General features: G+C 37.3%; 1 pseudogene; it reads left to right on the top strand.

Moving 5' to 3' along the window:
* The first annotated feature begins 8,577 nt into the window (after positions 1–8,577).
* LOC148163801 (large ribosomal subunit protein uL23 pseudogene) lies at positions 8,578–9,045 on the top strand (annotated as a pseudogene).
* Positions 9,046–10,496: the final 1,451 nt, after the last annotated feature.

Below are 10,496 nucleotides of genomic sequence, written 5' to 3'. Positions count from 1 at the left end.
AATTGAAATTAAACAAACTTGATCAGTGCCTACCACACTGAAGCAGTGATTCTCAAAGATCCCCTGAATGTGTTGCAAATCTTAAGTCCATTGTCCTCCCAAGAGTTTACCCTATTGCCTCCGGAATTATGGCTTTTCTTTCCCTTCCGCCTCAACTGAGTGTGTCTTACTGGCAGACTGTTCCCTGGACTTATTCAGAGAAGGTGATTCTGAGAAATGCAGTTCTGTGAGGGTGTGGTATGATGCCAAACAGCAAACCATCTAGCACATTATCTTATTGAGAAGTTGAAAAGGCTGAAGATCACTAAAGTTTCCTGATTTAATGATACTCATTAAAACATCGTTATTACTTCTTCTGCCTACTGGTACTCCTACTGGTAGATATTCCTAAAAGCATTGATTATGGTCAAGGCCAAATACAGTCCAGTCCTAGACCTCTTTTTTTGCTACACACCTAACCCTCAGTGTCACATTGCAGATTTGTGACTTAAATTACCATCTATACACTGGAAACTCCCAAATCTATATTTCTAGACTGAACTTCTCCCCCTCCACCATTAAAATATTCCCAGAATCCAATTGACCCTAACGTCCATGCCTACCACCTTAAGCCAAGCTAAACACAACCAATTGCCTGCTTCTTAGATTTCTACCTTTGGCCTTTAGTGTCTTAGTCTCAAGAAAGCAGACAGAGTATATAGGTGATTCTTTTAAAATGATGTATTATGTCACTCCTCTGCCCAAAACCCTTTAGTGGCTTTCCCTCTCTCTCAAAGTAAATACCCAATTCATTGCAGTGTCCTACAAACAAGGCCCTTGGATATCTGGCCATCATTATCTCCCTAACTTCTTTTCTTTTTTTTTCTTTCCTTTTTTTTTTTAAGATTTTATGTATTTATTAATTTTGAGAGGGGACAAGTGGGGAAGAGGCAGAGGGAGAGTGAGAGAATCTCAACAGACTCTGCACTGAATGAGGGGCTCAGTCTCACAACCCTGAGATCATGACCTGAAACGAAGGCTCTTAATTGACAGCCACCCAGCATGACCTCCCTGACTTCTTTTTCTATTACTCTTGCCTGACACTTACTTCACTCCAGCCCCACCAGCTTCCGTTTCTCTGCTACACCAACCATCTTCCTACATCAGGGGTTTTGAACTTGCTTTTCCTTCTACTTTGACTTCTTAACTCAGGATTCTGACCAAATGCCACCTTCATAATGAAGCCTTCTTTGACACCTGTATATACAATAATATCTTTAAAAAAAAAGAAAACAGTATCTCACTCAACCAACCATTCCATCCCCTCCTTTTAAATGCTTAAATTATTCCTTGGCAAATGTATGTATATGCATATAAATATGTATGATATATTTATTTGTTTTTGTCTCTTGTCTCCACTAGATTTTAAACTCCATGAGGTTGAGAACTTTGTTTTATTCACTGCTATATCTACAGAGCAAAGAATAGAGCCCAGCATTTCATAAACCCTGCATAAGTAATTGGTGAATGAGTAAATGAATAAAATCTGAGTAGTTCAGAGAAATGACAGACAAGTGTGACCATCAAGCAAGCATTTGAGTTTAACGGTAATAAGTATATTAGGCTAGGCTATCCAAGAAAGATGTGTACTGCATAGCAAAGATCATTTATCTAAACTGAATATCAACAACTCTTATTCAATTTGGTATGTAGTCAGTAGTTTCTATTTTATTTGGCCCTATATTAATATAATATGTTATCAGGCTGTGGACTAGCCCTTCCTCATAAAATAGCACAGTAACTCCAGGCTCTATTGAAAAGTGAGAACATTATGCTATTTCTTTGACTTTCAAAATAAGCATTATCAAAACTAAAGAAAAAAAATACTTCTTTTGTGATATCTGGAGAACTTACTCTGAGCTAATTTAACTGGCTCTTCAGTCACATGTCCATATTTTCCACTGACAATTTCTGAGTTTCTTCCTTTCTTCTTCCTCCTTAACTTTGTGCATTGTTTTCCTTATGTCTGAATGCTCTTCCAGCATTGATTTACTTATATTTTCTCTGTTTCTGAGACTCATGTCAAGTGCCAATTACCTGAACCAACCTTTCCCTGGTTCTCACATAGGTAGATCAAGTTGTTCTTGAAGGAAGTAACTATATATATCATACAAATATCAGTGCCTTTCACACAGCCCTACCTAGAGTAGGTACTTATTAAATATTAGGTACTAAATTATTTTCTGAATGCATATAAGGAAAACAAACTAGTATTCAAAGATGAATAGGCATTCCTGAATTCCAACATTTAGCATTGAAATCAGACTGTTTTATATTCCAGAGACAAATCTTCACTGAGGAAAAAAAAAATCATTTTTTTGTAATGTCACATACCTTGAACTCTGAGGGTCAGAAAATATTTAATTTTGAAATATGAAAATATGGTTTAGAGAAATTAAACTAGCAAATTTCCCACTTGGGTAATATGCTTTATTTTTACCCAATAAATATTTTTATAATATAGTTTAATGTGTAAAGATTTCCCCTTTGTGAAAACCGATGGACTTAGTAAAGTTTAATCACTAATTTATGTATACACACTTTTTTTTTAACATGAGATTTTGATTCCTACAGCTAGAAAAATTATGAAATAACTCTCATTCCTAACTCTATCTACCCCTAGAAGCCATGCTCAATCCACAATCTCATTGGCAGGTGTGAACTTGACTTCTCTGTCAAGCGAGTCACTTGAAATGGGAATATTACTTTAATAGAACCTATTTGAGTCAAGTTAATCTAAAGAAAATACAAGGAAGAAAGAAAAAAGTTGTCATGTTATATGAATATGCAGAAAAGCATAACTGAAAATGAATAGTTAGGGAACAAAGTCTCTAAATAATGATTTTTTTTTGCTTGACTTCAACCTTACTAATTTTAGAAATTAAAATATACTGCTAAAATGGCTGCATCTCTAACACCAATATGAAATCCAAGGAGCCAAAAAGCTAAATACAAGTTTGGTGGTTTTTTAAAGGTATGTCTAAAAATTCTTTGATACTCCTTCCCTTGAGAATTGTAGCTTAGTTCCCCCCTCTTTTAGTGTGGGATAAGCTTGGTTATTCACTTCCAGCAAAAAAAAATACTGTAGAAGGATGAGGATCACTTCCAAGATCAGGTTATAAAAAGATTTCAGCTTCTATCTTATGTATAGTCAATCTCTGTCTCCCCACCTCTGTCTTTATCTCTCTCTGTGTCTATGACTCTCTTTGTCTCTGTCTCTTTCTGTGTCTCTGTCTCCCTATCTTTCTCTGTCTTTCTCTCTGTATGTGTCTATCTCTCCATGTCTCTGTCTCTCTCTATGTCTGCTTATCTGTCTGTCTCTCTCCCTCTCTGCCTCTGTCTCTGTCTCTCTCTCATCACCCATTCTCAAAGAAACCGGCTGCAGCAGATGAGGCAGTTCTGGGGAGGTGGAAGCTAGCTCTCAGGTCCTAAGGACACTCAGGCAGCCCAATGGAGAGGTTTACATGGCAGAGGACAGAGGCCTTCTGCCACCAGCCATGCCAGTGGGCCACTTTGAAAGAGACTTCATCAACCCCACTCAAGACTTCAGATGTCTTCCTCCCCAACTGATGTTTTCCTACAACTTCAACTAAAACACTATATTAGTTTTCTCTTGCTATGTACCAAATTACCACACACTTAGTGGCTTAAAACAATGTATGTTCATTATCTCACAGTTTCTATGGATGTAGCCCAGTTAGATCCAAGCTATGGATCCAAGCCCAGGCACAGCTCAGGAGGGTCTCCTGCTAAGGGTTTCACAAAGATGAATCAAGGCTAAACTGAATTTCTTTCTAGAGCTCAGGATACTCTTCCAAGCTGCTGGTTGGCAGAATTAATTTCCTTGCAGCTATAAAATTCTTAGTGACTTTCTCCTTCAAGCCCAGAAAAAAAGGCTCTTGACCTCTAGATCCTCTTTTAAAGGGTTCACCTGAAAAGTTAGGCCCATCTAGGATAATCTCCACCTGAAGAACTTAAAGTCAACAAATTAGAAACTTTAATTACATCTTCAAATTCCCTTCACTTTTTCCATATTCTGTTGAGTCAAAGGCGATTGTACACAGGTGTGAATACCAGGGGGCAGGAATCATGAGGGCCATCTTAGAATTCTACCTACCACAGATCCCAAATCAGAACCATTCATCTAAGCTGCTCCCAATTTCCTGACTTATGTGAGATAATACATGTTTTTTGCATTAAGTTGTTAAGTACTGAAGGAAAAGAGTATCACTTTTACTGATATTTTGTTACACAGCAATTGATAACTAATACAGTGAGGCTATACGTGTGTGCATTATACTCAGGGAAGAGGGATTCAATATCATCCCTCTTCTCATCTTGGTTTGGAAAGCCCAGTTCTGATGAAAGGGTATGTTGAAAGAGTAATATATATCAAGTAAGGTTATAATTTTTGGGTTTCACATGAAGACCTTTCAGAAAAAAATAGCACAAAGTATTAGAAATTGCAGAATATAATCCTAATACTCAAAAATTAACTTAAGAAATTGATATAGAATTGGCACTAATTCTTACATCAGAGCTGACCCCTTAAGAAGCCATAGTATAATACATTTTGATGTCAGAGTAGAATAGAAATTTAGAACAGAATCATCTTATAGCCAAATCAAATCAACAAGAACAAATGGTTCTTCCTAACACATCAGTAATTAAAATGTTTCATATTAAAAGTCATGAAATATTTTTTCATTGAAAATTAATGCCCATTACATGAAATTCTGCTCTGTAACAAATGAGGTTAAAAACAGATTCTGGGTCACCTGGGTGGCTCAATCAGTTGAGTTTCCTACTCTTGGTTTCGGCTCAGGTCATGATCTCACAGGTCATGGGACTGAGCCCCACCACATCAGGCTCCATGCGAGGCAAGGACTTGGCTTGAGGATTTCTCTCCATCTGCCCCTCCCCCCATTCACACATACACTCTCTAAAATGAATGAATAAATCTTATTTAAAAAAACAGTTTCCATACAGATGCATTATATAACCTTTCCTTATTACTTAGTAGTAATAGCAGTGAAAAGTAGTGGCATGGATATGTGTTTAAGTAAAAAGATTACTTCATTATACATGAAACTGAAAATTAATGAAAATAACTTTTAATTCTCAGAGGATTTCTGTATAACCTCTGTTTTTTAATATATAACTGATCTTCTTAAGATCAGTTAATAAAAAAAGTTTTTGTTGTGCGTGAATTATGGATTACTCAAAAATCATGAATTATCCGTAGATCCTCTTGCTTTCAAATATTTATTAGTTACTTATACTGCTACTTACATAACTTGTTCAGTGTAATAGAACATTTATTTTAATAAAATAATCAATTCAAAAGATAACATTAAAAAACAGTTATTACATGGGCGCCTGGGTGGCTCAGATGGTTAAGCGTCTGCCTTCGGCTCAGATCATGATCCCAGGGTCCTGGGATTGAGTCCCGCATCGGGCTCCCTGCTCCTTGGGAGCCTGCTTCTCCCTCTGCCTCTCTCTCTCTCTCTCCCTCATGAATAAATAAATAAAATCTTTAAAAAAAACAAACAAACAGTTATTACCTCTGTGTTGGGGGAAAAAAACCCATCAAGCTAAAGAAGACAACTGCCTTGGTGAGATTATTTGTATCAGTGAAACAGATGACAGAAATTATTTATTGTTTCAATAGTGGGGACAGACGAGAAACTAAGATTTATAGCGATAGGTATGTGGACTGTAAGTTCACTATGATTGTCTTTATTGTTTTAGTGAATTCCCAGTATAGAAGTGATATCTTCATTCATGTACAAATATGAATGAAGTTTTAAAGGCAAACATAATGTGATTTTAGACTCTTTGCCTTACTGCTTATTGTATGTTACCATTTTTGCAACATTGGGAAAAGGCAACTCTACATATTATCTTCATGGCCAGCAGCATTGCTGCAAAGCAGAAACTATGAAAACAAGAGAGAAGGAGGAAATAGTAAGCAATCAGATTTCTTTTCCTAAGGAGAAAGAGGCCCCTGGTATCTAACTAGTCATAAGGCAATTTATGAATATGAGGATTCCAGAAAGCAGTTTTATAATATTGCCTTTAAAAATAATAAAACTCTAAAAACAGAGGATTTAGGGCAATGTTGCATGGTGGAATGAGCTTTAGAAAAGCACTTCTATACCCATTATTTAATTTCACCTTCCCAAGTTCCCTGTGAGTGAATAAGGCAAGAGATATCTCTGACTTTTGCAGATGAAAAATTGAGTCTCAGAAACATTGTTATTGGTCCAAGGTTGTGTAGTTATTAAATGATAGACCTAGGAATAAAACTCAAGTTTTATGACTAGTTTTCTGAAGTTTTTTCTACTAGGAAATGTCACTTTGACTCATCCACATAAGATAACTTTAAAATTGGATCTCCATGAACTAATAAGAGCCAAAGAGTCTTAATTTTAAAATAAGAAAGGTAGGATTTTATAACTCTCAGATTCAGCCTCCCAGAGAGTTAAAGTGACTTAGGGCTGGTCTTACAGTCAGCCTTGCAAAAGAGTTTACATGGTAGGTTTTAGCACTTTACTGATCAGAAATAGTGTTACTGTAGAAGATTCAATAGCTAATAAGTACTGGAACCACAAGTCTCCTTCACCTCACAGGGATTCCAGAGTATAGTGCAACTCAGGGATTCCAGGCAAATTATTCTCAAATTGGGGTGTTCATAGCCCAGAGCCACTGTCTAAGACAGTGTATGAAACTGAAGGGCAAACTGGACACATCTTTTCAGAGTGTCTATTTTACTAGGTAGTGACCACTCTGGCACAGTTTTCTTACACTAAGACAATGAGAAATATATCATAGACTGCAAAAATCAAATGAATTATTAAAATGAAAGAGAAGACTTCAAAGATATTTCTCACATTGGTGGTTTCTTGGATTCTGCCCCCAAGCTCCATGGGTGTTTATTTACTTTCCTTTGAAGTTAGAGTACAGTTTGTAAAAAAAAAAAAAAAAAAAAGAAGTTAGGCAAGCAGTGCTTTAGGATACAAAGCCCCTTCCTCTCTCCATGATACAATCCTCTAGTGCAAACCCACCCTTCTCTTAAAATCCCAAGTCATAAAATTGTCATCAATTAGTCTACAACTTAGGATTTCTTTACGTATCTTTATACATATATTCTTAGCCCTCTGACTGGACTAAAAGATATCTCCTTATCTTGATAAAGGAATGCTGTGTATTTTTCAAATTTGACACTTCTAAATAATTATAATATTGCCAGTTTCACACTGACTTCTCATTATTGGCTTGACTGATGCTTCCTGCTCCATTTGGCATGCCTATCTTAAAACTTCTGTTTTTATATTCCACTTAACCAATAGTTCCTTTTCTTTCCCTGCCACCTACCCCAACTCCTGTAAGCTAAAACTCTTTTTGTCCCTACACCAGATCTCTAACCCTTACCAATCAAATCAAGGATGATATTTTACCTAAAAATTGAGATAGAAACTGAATGTAAAAACTAAATTGAATTTACAGAATGCCTATACTTAGACTTGTACAGTATGTAGCCTTTCCAGACTGGTTTCTTTCACTAAGGAATACGCATTTAAGGTTCCTACATATATTTTGTGGCATAATAGAGTATTTCCTTTTATCACTGAATAAAATTTCATTGTATAGATATATCACAGTTTGTTTATCCATTCACCTTTTGAAGGACATTTTGGTCGCTTCTAGCGTTGGTACAATTATGAATAAAGCTGCTATAAACATTTAGTGCAAACTGTTGGGTGAAACTAGATTTTCAATTTATTTAGGTAAACACCTAGGAATGTGATTGCTAGACCATATGGTAAGATGACTTTACCTATGTAAGAAACACAAACTGTTCTTCAAAATGGCTGTACCATTTTGCATCCCACAAGCAATGAATGAGTTTCCACTGCTCCACATTTTTACCAGAATTTGGTATTGTGAGGGTTTTTTGGTTTGTTTGGTTGGTTGTTTTTTGGGGGGTTTTTGTGGGTTTTTTGTTTTGTTTTGTTTTTTGTGGGTTTTTTTTTGCATTTTAGCCATTTTAATAGGTGTAAAATGCTTTTTAAACTTGTTTTGTATTATTCGTTTCTCTTCAAGATTTATAGCCTATTAAAATGCTAAGCTGTATTCCTGCTAAAATAAAAATCAAACTTAAGCTCTGCATGTGTCTAATTTTTTAAAAGATAAAGTATGTATAAATCTAGAAATATCCCAATAAATTCAGTGATAAATTGAATGAGATAGAAATGGAATACAGCAAAACTCCTCCTAATCCACAATATTATACAATCTGAGCTTAGAAAAGACAGTTAATACCACCATTTTGAAAAGAGATGTTTATATTATCTCTATTATGAAGAACCAGCCAATTCCAGCCTGAGCATAAGACATGAAAGGAATAAACGCACATAATTTCAACTTTTTAGAATCAATTTCAAAGCCACTGAAGTTATTTTTCCTGAGATGTAAGCAAGGAGCACCTGACTTATTTGCAGTAAGAAAGAGGTGATAGGTAGCCCTTTTACGAAGATGGCGCCAAAGGCTAAGAAGGAAGCCCCTGCCCCTCCCAAAGCAGAAGCAAAAGCAAAAGCTTTGAAGGCCAAGAAAATGGTGCAGAAAGGTGTCCACAGTCACAAAAAAAAAGAAGTTCTGCACATCACCTACATTCCGATGACCCAAGACACTGCATCTGCGGAAGCAGCCCAAATATCCTCAAAAGAGCGCCCCAGGAGAAACAAGCTTGATCACTATGCCATCATCAAGTTCCCCCTGACTACTGAGTCAGCCATGAAGAAAAGAGAAGACAGCAACACACTTGTGTTCACTGTGGATGTCAAGGCCAATAAGCACCAGATCAAACAGGCTGTGAAGAAGCTCTATGACCTTGACGTGGCCAAGGTCAACAACTTGATCAGGACTGATGGAGAGAAGAAGGCATATGTTCGACTGGCTCCTGACTATGATGCTTTGGATGTTGCCAAAATTGGAATCATCTAAACTGAGTCCAACTGGCTAATTCTAAATATAAATTTTTTCATCAAAAAAAAAAGGTGATAGGTAACTTACTAATGGTGTACATAGATTTCTTCATAAGGGAAGTCTTAGAGAAGACATAATCTCCATTATAATAATTCAGGCATTTTATGAATAAGAACTCACTATATGGTTTCACGTCACACTTTGGAGAAGGAAACAGGAGCTTATTGAGGGTCCATACAAAGAATAACCAATAACTAGCATCCTCTTCTGAAGGGCTTAGGATTACAGTGGACTTTACAGGCTGATGGGATTGGGCTGAAAAAAGATTTTCTGTCTAGCCTATAGCCGATGCTCAAGAGTTCTCTAGAGGCTTTGAGGGAGTTGCCATGTGTTACAGGTTGGGGTTTACAGGAAGCAGATTCTTAGAGACAAAGTGTAGCATGCAGGAAGTTCATTAGGAAGTACCCTTGAGATCCAGAGCCATGGAAGAACAGGGAAAGAAGCAGATTAAGTAAGGCTGCCAATAATACCAGACAAGCCCATAGGGAGCTCGAAAGCTTAAGTGGCCCAAGAGAGTAGCCCCATTTTTGGCTAAAAGGACTAGGCCTTTCTACCGTTGCCTTGATCAGTCATTGGATGTAAACCACTCCTGGTAGGGCATGATCTTGGGAAAAGTGGATCCCTATAGCTTACAAGGCTCCAATCTGAGTTTTGTCTGCTGACAAAACTCCTACAGTTAGGAGGATCTGGCTGGGCCATGTCTGTGCTCATCACAGGTCACTCCTTGCATCCCTATGATCTATTCTTTCATATACATTCAGAGAGCAGCTACTCCAGGATTCCGGTGAATCTCCTTTTCTGTAGAATACTTAAGAAGAGGAAGTCTACAGAGACCAAATTTAGTCCTGGCCACTGCAGCTGGTTTTTAGGCTGCAGCTAATAATCTACCTGTCCCTATTTTTCCATCCATTCTGTGTTCCTTTTACCTCCAAATGCTGGTCTTAGTGGTTTATCAGGTGATTATGACCTAAATCCTTATCCCTTATGGGTAGGGACTCGTGGTCACCATGGCCTTTCTCAGACTAGGATGGTTACACTTGTCTATTACCAGCACAACTGAGCAAGGAAATATCAAGAGATACTCAAGTAAATTCCAGATCCAAACACATTCTACCCTGCTCCCATTGAGTAATAGTGGTCCTACCTCCTCCTGATGACTGGGTTGATTACCCAGGCCAAGTTGCTTGCTGAGCCCTGTACATAAGAGGACTTGAGCCCTGGACACAAGAGGACTTTAGGCAGCTTTATAGTCAAATAAATCTATTAATGTGTCTACTGGTTGGATACGTCTCCTTTGGGGAACAGAACATTTTATCCCTGCAAAGACCAGACTTACAGAAATGAGACAACCAAGATCTCCGACTGTGTCACTGTGAGTGAAAATAAGTGAAGCCACTCCTGCTTCTAGT

The sequence above is a fragment of the Eumetopias jubatus genome, unplaced genomic scaffold, assembly GCF_037043125.1.
Source record: "Eumetopias jubatus isolate StellerSeaLion01/CBP00866 unplaced genomic scaffold, mEumJub1_p1.0 scaffold_8, whole genome shotgun sequence".
Lineage (NCBI taxonomy): Eukaryota > Metazoa > Chordata > Mammalia > Carnivora > Otariidae > Eumetopias > Eumetopias jubatus.
The sequence above is the reverse complement of the archived record's forward strand: the minus strand, read 5'-3'. Positions and strand labels throughout refer to the sequence as shown.